Source organism: Myotis davidii, unplaced genomic scaffold (genome assembly GCF_000327345.1).
Source record: "Myotis davidii unplaced genomic scaffold, ASM32734v1 scaffold27, whole genome shotgun sequence".
Taxonomy (NCBI): domain Eukaryota; kingdom Metazoa; phylum Chordata; class Mammalia; order Chiroptera; family Vespertilionidae; genus Myotis; species Myotis davidii.
This window is the reverse complement of record NW_006297821.1, coordinates 2,656,187-2,668,954: the sequence shown is the minus strand read 5'-3', so window position 1 is coordinate 2,668,954 and position 12,768 is coordinate 2,656,187. Positions and strand designations below refer to the sequence as shown.

At 44.7% G+C, this 12,768-nt stretch overlaps 1 pseudogene; it reads right to left on the bottom strand.

Annotated features, from left to right (window-relative positions):
- Positions 1-2,410: 2,410 nt before the first annotated feature.
- On the bottom strand, positions 2,411-3,134 carry LOC107184649 (annotated as a pseudogene).
- Positions 3,135-12,768: the final 9,634 nt, after the last annotated feature.

The window sequence follows — 12,768 nt, the reverse complement described above, 5'->3', positions numbered from 1 at the left end:
GCGATCGGAGGGGTCTGGGGGTCCCCTGCCCAGGCCTGATGCCTGGGCCAGAGGCATCAGGCCTGGGCTGGGGGCAGAACCAGTGATGGGGGGAAATGAGGGTCCCCTGCCCAGGCAGGGTGATGGGGGTCAACGCCTGAGGGCTCCCAGTATGTGAGAAGGGGCAGGCTGGGCTGAGGGACACTCCCCACGCACACACACCAAGTGCACGAATTTCGTGCACCAGGCCCCTAGTAGTTAATAACGCTGTGTAGCATATTTGAAAGTTGCTAAGAGACTCAATTCTAAAAGTCCTCATCACAAGAAAAAAAAATTGCAACTATGAATAGTGACAGATGTTAATCAAACTATCATTTCGCAATATATACAAATTTCAAATCATTACATTGTATACCTGAATCATTACATTGTATACCTCATATAATGTTATATGTCAATTACATCTCAATCTAAACATTTAAGGACTTCTGGTCAAGATGGTGGCATAGGTAAATGTGGTACTCGAGTTCTCCCACAACCACATCAAAATTACAACTAAACTACAGAATAATCATCATTCAGAGCTACCTAAAATATGGCTGAATGGAAGTCCTACAGCTATGGAATTAAAGACGAAGCCACATGGAGACTTATAGGAGGGGTGGAGACATGGAACAGGCTAGTGTGGTAGATAAAAACCAGGAGGGATATCTCAGTTGCAGAGGGCCCACCCCAGGCCTCCCAGCCTAGGGTTCCAGAACCAGAAGAGGAGTCCCCACAACTTCTAGCTGTAAAAACCAGGGAGGATTGTGACTAAGTGAGATGGAGAGCTGCTGGAGGCCCAAGCAGTTCCTCTTAAAGGGCCCATGCATGACTCACTCCCTCTGAGCTCAAGTGCTGGGGCAGCAGCTTGAAAGGAACTAGGGACATATGAAAAGGAACTGAATTGTCTAGCGTCAGGGTGAGAGTTGGAGGGGCAGCTTTCTGCCAGACCTAAGTGTTGGCAGAGGCCATCATTCTTTTACTGAAAACCCTTCCACAGAGCCAGCAAGCAGGTGCCATATGTGAGTCTCCATCAACCTGGCTCACACAGTTCCCACCCTGTGATTCCCTGAGACCCCTCCCCACCCAAATTTCAGGCCCACCCAACCTATGTCCAGTGGCTTTTCCATATAAATGGCCTGTTTTGCCTCATGCTTTAGACTTTCCTAAAGTCTCTCAAACAAGCAGCATTTGGCCTCTGTGTAGTACCTCATACCTCTTATTAAGTGACCCCAGGCCCAGCACTCATGGCAGTGGCCTTGGTTCTCAGCTTGGCCTTGCCTAGGCACCTTAAAGCCCACTGCAAGTAGCAGCCATCTGCACACCATTTTGTAATTCATGCCAGGTGCTCCTGGGCATGACACAGGTGTTGGCTAACCTTGCACCTCCCTAGAGGCCCCATAGTCAGTGCACCCAGATTACAACCCTACGACCCCCACAAGCGACCCACTCAAGGGGCAAACTCAGTGAGCACCAACGCTCCACTAAAGCAAGTCCTGCTCTGTAGGGTGGACTCCTGCACAGTGGCTCCTCCACAGTAATTGCAGTTGGTCCTCCCAACTGATCAGCCTGGGAATCAATCCCTCCCAGTGACGCCAACAGCAATCAAGGTTCAACTACACAGCCTACACAGGTCATACCTGGAGCACCCAGCTTTCATGATGGGAGAGGTTGCACCCCTGGGCCCTACAGGACACCTACTACACAAGGCCACTCTACCAAGTCTAGGAGATATAGCAGCTCTACCTAATACATAGAAACAAACATAAAGAAGCAGCCAAAATATGGAGACAAAAAAAAAAACAGGTCCCAAATGAAAGAACAGGCGAAATCTCCAGAAAACAAACTAAATTAAATGAGGCAAGCAAACAACCAGATACAGAGTTCAAATAATGGTTATAAGGACACGTTTTTCAAATCCAGCCTTTATTGCCATGCTTCAGGGGCTGAGGAGGAGGGAGAGGGCTCAACCCTGCTTATCTCTTCCCAGACCCAGAGGCAGCTGGAGGGCAGTCCCTGAAAGTCTTTTTCCAGCCGAGGGGCTGAGGGGAAGGGGAGCTTTCTCTGCTGCTTATGCCAGGAGCAGGAAGACCTAGAGCAGAGAGCTGACCTCCAGAGGCCAAGAGACTCTCAGAATTAGGCAGGCACATCTTTGTTTTTTCCAGAATCAATCCCAGCAAGACAAAGGATTTTAGTGTTAGTCATTAGCTATCCCTGCTCGCTATATTCCATGCTTCTTCACTGCCTGGTTGCTGGAAATGGCCCTTGGATTTCTTCCCTCCCCAGGCTTGGGTCTTCTCTAGGAGCCTTGGTCACCCTGCCCCTGCAGGTGGAAGTAGATAGAACCGACTGCGCTTAGATTTTTTAAAAGTTTTTGACCATTTTTCATTGTTTTTCAGTTATAGTTGACAGAGGGCCCAGGGTGTATGTGGGGGAGATGTTGGAAGGGTAGATGGGCTTAGGAAACTCTTGGATTCCCCAAACAGTACTGAGGGCTTGGACGCCCAGGGCCTACTGGCTCCAGGGACTGAAATCCTGAGGTAGGCACCCCCCAGAGTGAGATGTTCATAAAGAGGCCCTGATATCACCCCCTCCCCCTGTTCAGCAATGATGAACAGAAAGTCTGGAGGGAGAAGTGAGGGCAGAGCCTGAGTGGGCAGGAGGCTAAGAAGAGCATGAGGGGCCGAGCATTAGGGCAGTGCCATGCGGGGACGGTGGGAGTGCTTTAGCTGCTGCTCTGCTGCTCCTGCTCATGGATGAGGCTGGCGATGGGGTTGGTGATGCCTCCTATCAAGATCCAGTACTTGTCAAAGCTGATGCACCCATCGTGGTTGGTGTCCAAGTCCCGGATGAGCTTGTCAGCAGCCTTTCGATTCCCCATGTCCGTCAGCATGTGGTTGAGCTCTTGCTGAAGCATCTTTCGGAAGCTGCTCTTGCTGATCTTATTCTTGCCCAGGCTGTACTTAGACACATATTTGTAGAAGTTTTTCCACCAGAACCGCAACCGCCTTCTCCTGCTCTGTGCAGCCGTCCGCCATCTCACTGCCTCACTCCTCGCGGGGCCTGGGCACCATGAGAATCACAGATGAGAAGAGACCCCACAGGCCAAACCTCCTCCCCCACATACACCCTGGGCCCTCTGTCAACTGTAATTGAAAAACAATGAAAAATGATCAAAAATTAAAAAAAAAATTTAAACCCGGCCGGTTCTGTGTACTTTCACCTGCAGGGACAGGGGGACCAAGGCTCCTAGCAAAGATCCAAGCCTGGTAAGGGAAGAAATTCAAGGGCCGTTTCCTGCAACCAGGCAGCTGAAGAAGCATGGAATATGGTGGGAACACAGAGGTAGATGTAGGTTGCTGCTAATGTTTTAGTTCTTAACACTCATAGCGAGCAGGGTTAGCTAATGACTAACACTAAAATCCTTTGTCTTGCTGGGATTGATTCTGGGGAAAACAAAGAAAAGGCCTGTATCTGGTTGGTGGGGGAAGAAGACAAAGAGTCACCATGAAATGTGGGATGCGACTGATCTCCGCGATGTTGAAGAGCAAGAGACTTGCAGCTGAGAGGGAACCTGAAATGGCCAGCCTCCTGGAGTTCACAGAAATTTTCAGGAAGCCTTCAAACTTCTTCCAGAATGAGGAGGGAAAGTGCACATAAAACTAGGATGTTAGCTGACACATTACACAGATGAAGTGCAGCTGGAGCTCCCCTATAGAAATATGCAGCCCTTGGTACAATTGGGAAGCCACCCCTTCCACAGGCACGAACTCGTTCTATGAGATGAATCCGCACAACATTTGGAAGTGTGGAGAGGCAGAGCGAAGGCAGGTGAGGCCTGTCATAGATATGGAGAAAGGATCCCAAATTGACCCCATTTTTATGATCCCCACTAGTGAAGCTGCTGCAATCCCACAATGGATAATGTGATCAGAAATGCTGTTATCCGGGATTGAAAAGCTTCAAGAAGCATCAAGAGGTTTTCCAACAGGGCAGACAAGTTGAACTGTAGTTTGAAGATCTCACTGAACATCACCTAAAGAAGCCGTGTTCCTGAGCATAGAAAACAGGCCCTCGGGGGGCTGATGGGCAAGTGGTTAAGCTAGAAAAGGTGAGCAAGAGAGGGAACGGGAAATGGGAAGGGTCTGGCAGGCTCATCCTAGGATGGCAGACTCCAGATGTTGGAAGACAAAAGATTCCTCATTCTTCAACAGCTGGAACCAGCCCAGCCCCAGCTTATCTTCCCAGGGGATAGGCCCAGCCCTGAGATCTAATTCAGGCAGACTTTCCAGAACCCTGTTGGTGAGCACATCTCTACACCTACTGACCAAAGACAAGAAGGTGAACAGATGCGGGAGAGACACAGAGAGCACAGGCTTCCAGCTAGCCTTCTGGGAGGTGGATTCACACAGGTCAGTCCTGTGTACTCTACCTCGGATGGCCCTGTGAACAACTTGTGGTTTTCTCCACACATGTGTGCTCTCACCCAGCTCAGCAGGGATCTGGCCACACAGACATATGACTCATACCAGTGGATTTCTCGTGTATCTTTGAGACTTGAAAGAATGTCAACTTCATTATAAAAGAAGTTCACGCTTAAATATTATAATTGAGATGTCATTTCATTGTGCCATTTCCATGGAGGAAAAAAAATAATATTTATTCCTTTTTATGATCACAAAAGTAATAAAATTCATTGGAAAACAGCTGAAAACTCAGAAACATATGAAGAAGAAAATTAATATTGCTCATAAGTTGACCATTCCTTCATCAACACTGACTGATCTCAGTCCTTCTCAGCCTGGCCTGCTCTGGGCTGCAGAGAGTAACTGGCAGAGCCTTTGTTCTTGTGCTATTTACATGCTGATGGTGAAGCAGAGAAGAGACAATTCAATTAGCATAAAATATTCCTGGTCATCACGAATAGCATGAAGAATAACAGGGCAAGGGGGAGAGGGAGACTAATGAGAGGGGTAATTTTGCCCAGAAATAAGCATAGTGAATTTGGGGAATTTTTTTTTCCTTCTGTTCTTTTAACGATCTATCGACATTTTTATTATCAGTTGCAACTTTTCACGTGAAACTTGTAAAAAATAAACATACTTTCTCTGTCTGACTTATTTCACTTAGCATAATAGCTTCTAGGTCCATCCATATTGTCACAAATGGCAAGATTTCATTCTTTTTTATTGCTGAGTAATAGTTCATTTTAAATATATATATCACATCTTCTTTATCCATCTATCAATGGACATGACCAATACCATATGATTTCACTTGTATGTGGAATCAAAAAACAAAACAAAAACAGACCCATAGGAACAAATCAAACTGATGGTTGCTAGAGGGGAGAAGGTGGAAGGGGGAGGGGTGGAAAAGATGAAGGGGAATAGTCAGCACTATGGTAATAACCATGTACTGTGACAGTTGGTTACTAGACTTGTGAAATCACATCATAAGGTATATAAATGTTGTACATCTGAAACTGTACACAGTATTGTATGTCAACTGTACTTAAATAAACATATTTTATTTAAAATATCATTTTGCAGAAAACCTGGAACAGGGAAAAGTAGCTAGAAGACAAATCTCCCACAATAGGATAATCTTGCTAAGCTCATATAGTATTTATACATTGAATCTTGCTTTTTCTTCTCTTAACTCTCCCTCATAAACATTACCCCATGAGGGTCAGGGTTTTGAGAGAAAGTACCAGAATCCATGATTTCTCTTCTATGTGGGAAAAGGCCTTCAGAGAAACCCAGGTGCCCTGCTCCCTGGGCTGGCTGCCTGGATGTTGCCTGTCAGGGATGACCCTGGGCTCTCTATCCACTGTATTGAGAGAGGAGACATCAGCAGCAGAACTCTCTATCCCTGGAGACGGAGTTGACAGCACCCCTTTCCCAGAGATGGAGATAATCCCAGACACCCCCTAATGCCCCTAGAGAGATGCCATTGTCTTAGGAAGCCCCAAAGGCCCAAACCATCCTCTCGAAGGCAGAACGGCAGAAGTTATAGGCAGCAACTGTCCCCTCCTTCTCCTGCAGCATCTCTGCCCTAACTGGCTTTCTCCTTCTTGCTTCTCTATAGGAGAGCATCATTCTGGATCTATGCCCACTCATACCTACACCCAGTCCTACCAGTTGGGTCACCAGAGAGCTTTATAAGGAACATCTTCCCCTTCATGCCCTGGCAGATATTGTTTGATTGGTTGAGTGTTGCCTTATGCACTGAAAGGTCTCTGGTTCAATTCCAGTCAGGGTATATGCCCAGGTTGCAGGTTCAATCCCCAGTGTTTTTTTTTCTTTCTTTCTCCCTCTTTCTTCCTCTCTCTCTAAAATCGATAAAAACATATTTCTTTTAAGATGTTGCTCTTTGCCCGGCCGGCATGGCTCAGAGGTTGAGCGTCAACCTATGAAACAGGAGGCCATGGTTCGATTCCCAGTTGGAGCACATGCCCAGGTTGCTGGTTTGATGGCCAGTGGGGGGCATGTAGTCGGACATCCCACTCACAATCAGGGACTGCTGGCTCTTAAACATCCGTCTGCCTTCCTGCCTGATCGCCACCTAACCGCTCCCTGCTGGCCTGATTGACGCCTAACTGCTCCCCTACCGGCCTGATTGTCCCCAACTGCCCTCCCCTGCCAGCCATCTTGTGACAGCCATCTTGTGGTGGCCATCTTGTGATGACGTAGGATGGCCATCTTGTGATGACATGAGGGCGCGAGGGCCACCTAGGCTTTTATTAGTATAGATAGCTAAAAACTGGAAATAACCAAATGCCTTTCAAGAGATGAAAAGATAAACAAATTGTGGTATACCCATAAGATAGAGTACTATTCTGCAATGAAAAGACATGAACTATTAACACATACAGCAGCATGAATAAAATTCAAAATAATAATGTTAATTAAATAAGTCAGATAGAAAAAGAGTATATATTGTATGATTTCATGTATATAAAATTTTAGAAAATCCAAGCTTCTCTGTAGTTCTGGAAAGCAGACCCATGATGGTCTAGGCACAGAGAGTAAGGGAGGGAAGACTTACAGAGGGACACAAGGAAACTTTTGGGGCTAATGGATACATTCGTTATCTTGATAATGTTGATGGTATTGACGGTGCCAAAACTTATCAAATTCTACACTTTAACTACAAAGTTTATTGAATATCAATTATACCTTCTAATAAAGGTATAAATAAATATCTCAATAAAGCTGTTTAGAAAAAAAAGATATTAATCCCACTGATTTGGCCTTATGTCAAAGGTCCAATTTCTGTGCCAGCCTAGGCAGTGGTGGCTCTCAGAGCTGAGGTAGCTCTCCTGGCAACAGAATAAACAGAGAGGAGTCTTTTCTGGAGAGCATGGCCTCTGAGCAGCAGCCATACACTTATTCCAAGGGCAGAAGCTGTTACTACATGTTTTATTACCTTCCCGAGAACAAAAACCATAACACCTCATTGTACATTTCTTTTTTTATTCTTTTTTTATTTTTGTGTGTGTTAATCCTCACCTGAGGATATTTTTTCATTGATGTTTAGAGTGGAAAGGAGAGGGAGAGATAGAGAAAGAGAAAGATCGATGTGAAAGAGATACATCGATTGGTTGCCTCCCACATGCGCCCCAACCAGGGCCAGGGATCAAGCCTGCAACTGAGGTATGTGCTCTTGACTGGAATTGAACATGGGACCCTTTAGTCCATAGGCTGATGCTCTATCCATTGAGCCAAACCAATTAGGGCTAATTGTACATTTCTTGAATTACTCAATGACAAAGTGGGAAAATGTCCCTCGGTCATAAAGAGAAAACTAAAAAGCAAACAAAGGTGGCTTTAAAACAAAGATGGATTTATAACAGGGAATTACAAGTATTTACAATATACCTCTTGCTGTATACATTATAAATAGAAACAATAATCAAGTCTGTTAATTCCATCTGCTTCCCATAAAAGGAGAAAATTCCTTGCACGTAGGTATCAGGAAGCCTCCCGTCAATGGAGGGGATTTACTCCCCAGAGTCTAGCAGAATCCCCTCTTCGTGGTGTTTTGCCTTCTGCAAGCTCCACTTCTTCCACTGCTGTGATAGAAAGGTGCTCCCTGTCCGCCTCAGCTTCCTGCTCAGCACCCGGCCCTGGACTCATCTCCATTTGGCTTTGGCCCCATCCCTCCAGTGAGGCAGCTCCCAAAAGCCACCAGCAGCCTCAGTGTTGTTTTCATGACCTTGTTTTAGGGCTAGTCCTATCACCTCTCACACTCTTTATCCTTCTTCTCTCCTCTGCCCTTCTCCAAGTCTCCCGCTACCTCTCTAACCACTCTTTTCCATTGGTTCCTCATTTTATCCCAACCTCTTAGGTGTAGGTAATTTCCTAATTCTATCCTTAGCTGGCTTTTCTTCTCTCTGTGCACAAGTTCTCTCTGAATGTCTTTTATCCTCCCATTCTTCGAGGTTTCTTTTATTCTTGTGACTCCTAACTCTACGTGGTTAACCCTAACCTCTCGCTTCAAGCTTGAGATTCACAGATGGTGGTCTGTATGGCTCAGTTGGTTGAGCATTGTCCCATGCACCGAAAAGTGGAGGTTTGATTCCCAGTCAGGGCACATACCCAGGTTATGGGTTTCATCCCTGGTCAGGGTCCATGCAGGAAGCAACTGATCAATGTTTCTCTCTCACATCCATGTCTCTCTCTCTCTCTCTCTCTCTCTCTCTCTTCCTCTCGTTCTTAAAAAAATCAATAAAAACATATTTTTAAAAGAACAACACTTTTTTTTAAAGATACATTTCTAACAAATAAAAGAAAAGATTTTTTTAAATCTGTAATTCAAAATTATGAAGGGGTCCCCTTGATAGATCAGAAACTGTGGAGAATTCCTAGAGATGGAATGCAAATGAAAGAATGATGGGACTGGACTAGAGAAAGAAAACAGTCCAGTGGGAGAGCCCCATGCCCAGAAGGAGTGCCCTGAGAGCTGGACAGGACCAAGGAAACTCAAAGGAGAACCACCAAGAGGAGCAGCATTTGGTCTCTGTAAACCAGCCCTGTCACATAAACACAGACACCCAGCCAGGGAGAGACACCTGGGACAGTCCCTCCAGGCAGCACAGTAGATGTGGGCTTGGCTCAGTGCTTGCTTCAGACAAGGCAGAGTACCATGCATACTAGAAACTGGAGCTCCCACACCCACAAGACCAGCCTCTGCCCTACAATACTTCCACCTGCCCACCCTTCCCCTGCCCCACTCTCACTCCCATTCCACTCCTCCAAGCAAGTAGCACGAACAGATGCTAGAGCGTCTAATGAGGCAAATCTCTCAGCTACAACAATGAACACTGTCTGCAATCAGCGAATTTTTGAGGAAGGCCAACACCATGAAAGAAGTAGAGCAGACATTAAAAAAGAATGTACAGAGGCAAAGTATGATCAGAGAAGACCTAAACATAACCCAAGTCCTCAGAGGAATAAGTGAGAGCCTGGCATCCAAGAATAGGCAGTCTGTGATGAAAAGGGCCAATGAGAACTCCTGAAAATAAGAAATTAAGCAGATGAGCTATAACAAAAAAATTACAGTTTCTAAGAATTATTGAGCTGCAAAACTGAACTGGGGGATTCTTCTGAAATGTAACACAAGAAAAGGAAAATATGAATTAATGTTTTTAAGAAATGTGGAAAGTGGGTCCAAGATGGCAGCCTAGGAAGCCCCCAGAATTACCTGCTCCCATGGACACTCCAAATATACATCTATATACAGAGCAATTCCTCCTAAAGAACAACTAATGGCTGAGTGAACAGCTTCTACTCAACAAATGAGAGAAGGCCCACGTACGGAAGGATAGGAGAGATGGAGAGATGGTAACTGAGGAAATGCTACCTCAATGGGTGACCTGCAGTAGGGAGGGATAACACTGAGGGGTCTGCAAGGGCAGACTTGCTTGCTCTGGGGCACAGAAATAAAATATTTATTTAAAGGACACCTAAACTGGATGTGAAAACAACCCATTTACTAATCCAAAAGCGCCTGCCAAGCAGGTGGGGAACTGTAGAAAGTTTTCAGGATCTGCAGCTATTGGAGATGCTGGTGAGTACAATTGTTCACATTCTCCCTCCACCCAGATAGCATGAGCAAGAGCTCAGGGCAAGCACTCTAGCCACCTCCACAGCACTCCTGAGCTGCCCAGGCAGTGCCTGCTGCAGCCCCAGCCAGCCAGTCTCCAGGACACCTTAGCCAGCACTTACTGTAGCCCCGGCTGGCTGGCCTCCTGGGTGTCCCATGTGCCACACTTACCAGCTTTGGTTCCAGCCAGCCTGCCAAAAACACCCAATACACACAGTCTACACAGAGGTCATTCCTACATAAGACCACTTCTTCAAGATCAAGAGAGATAGATAGCCTGGCTGGCATGGCTCAGTGATTGAACATGGACCTATGAATCTGGAGGTCACGGTTTGATTCCCAGTCGGGGCACATGCCTGGATTGCTGGCTCGATCCCCAGTGTGGGGAGTGCAGGAGGTAGCTGATCAATGATTCTCTCTCATCGTTGATGTTTCTTTCTCTCCCTTTCCCTTCCTCTCTGAAACCAATAAAAATATATATTTTTTAAAAGAGAGATAGCTGTTTCATCTAATTTATGAAAACAAACACAAAAAATCAAATAAAATGAGAAGACAGAGGAATATTTTCCAAATGAAGTAACAATAATTAGTAAATAAATAAATCAGAAAAAAACCTAATGAAATGGAAATAAATAATTTGCCTGATATTCAAAGTAGCATTCATAGGAAGCTTGCCAAACTTGGGGGAACAATAGAGGAATTCAGTGAGAACTTCAACAAAGAGTTAGAAAATATAATAAAGAACCAATCAAAGCTGAAGAATACAATAACTGAAATGAAAAATATACTAGAAGCATATAGATTAATGGAATAGAACAGAGACCCCAGAAATCAACCTATGCCTATATGATCAATTAATATTTGACAAAGGAAGCAAGAGCATACAATGGAGTAAAGACAGTCTCTTCAATAAATGCTGTTGGGAAAATTGGACAGGTACATGCAAAAAATGAAACTAGACCACCAACTTAAACCATACACAAGAAGAAACTCAAAATTGATAAAAGACTTAGATGTAAGTCGTAAAACCATAAAAATTCTGGAAGAAAATATAGCAGTCAAATCTCAGACATCTCACATAGCAGAATATTTGCCAATACATCTCCTAGGGCAAGAGAAACACAGGAAAAATTAATCAAAGGGGACTACATCAAACTAAAAAGTTTCTGCACAACAATAGAAACCACCCACAACATGAAAAGGGAACCCACTGTATGGGAAAACGTATTTGCCAGTGATACTTCTTATGAGTTAATTTCCAAAATATATAAAGAACTCATACAACTCTACAAGAGGAAGACAAACAATCCAATTTAAAAATGGTCAAAAACTTGATAGATACTTCTCCAAAGAGGATATACAGGTGCCCAATATACATATGAAAAAATGCTCAATGTCACTAATCCTCAGAGAGATGCAAATTAAAACTACAATGAGGTATCACCTCACACCTGCCAGAATGCTACCACCAACAAATCAACAAATGACAAGTGTTGGTGAGGATGTGGGGAACAGGGAACCCTAGTACACTGTTGGTGGGAATGCAGATTGGTGCAGTCACTATGAAAAACAGTATGGATATTCCTCAAAAAATTAAGAATGGAACTGCCTTTTGCCTCAGCAATCCCACTTCTGGGAATATATCCTAAGAATCTTGAAAGATCAGATTTCAGAAAGAATATTTCAGAACCAATCAGAAAGAATATATGCACTCGTATGTTCACAGTAGTATTATTTATACCAGATAAGGTCTGGAAACAGCCCAAGTGCCCATCAGTTGATAAGTGGATAAAAATAAATAAATAAATAAAATTTAAAAAGCTGTGGTACATTTACACAATGGAATACTATGCAGCTATAAAAAAAAAAGATTGTTGAGGAGCACAAGAGACTTGGTTGGAAAGTGGTAAGGAGGATATTCCAAGAAAAAGAAAGTGTATGGAAGGCCGCCTGCCCTGTTTATCAGAATTCTGACTTAGGGAAGACTTAGGGGAGTGTCAAAGGCAGGGCCCCTAATTATTCCTTGATCTTTCCAAACAAGTCTGTGCACATGCAGACCCTCGGGTGTTTACTAGAATCTTTATGCTTAATCACTGGATGCCTTTGCCTAGAGGACAATGTAAATATATGTGTCCTCCCAAGATTACTCACCCTACTGATGGTATCTAAAGATAAAAATTTCAATGAAAACCTAACAAGGCAGGCAATCCAGGCTGCTTGGACCCTTGAGCCAGGCAGCCCCTTAGCCCTCTCCCCCACAGTGAAACTGTGTCAGAGTAATCTGTTATCCATTGTTCAGGGCTGCTTGTCAGCCCCGGCAAAGGATCTCGTACCTTTTGAAACAGCATAGATGGACCTGGAGAGTATTGTGCTAAGTGAAATAAGCCAGTCAGAGAGAAACAGCATCACATACTCACCCTACTGATGGTATCTAAAGATAAAAATTTCAATGAAAACCTAACAAGGCAGGCAATCCAGGCTGCTTGGACCCTTGAGCCAGGCAGCCCCTCAGCCCTCTCTCTCACAGTCAAACTGTGTCTGAGTAATCTGTTCATCCATCGTTCAGGGGCTGCTGGTCAGCCCCCGCAGTGGTGAAGGTGTTGGGCAAAGTGGACTGGGAGGAACAGAACTGCAGCT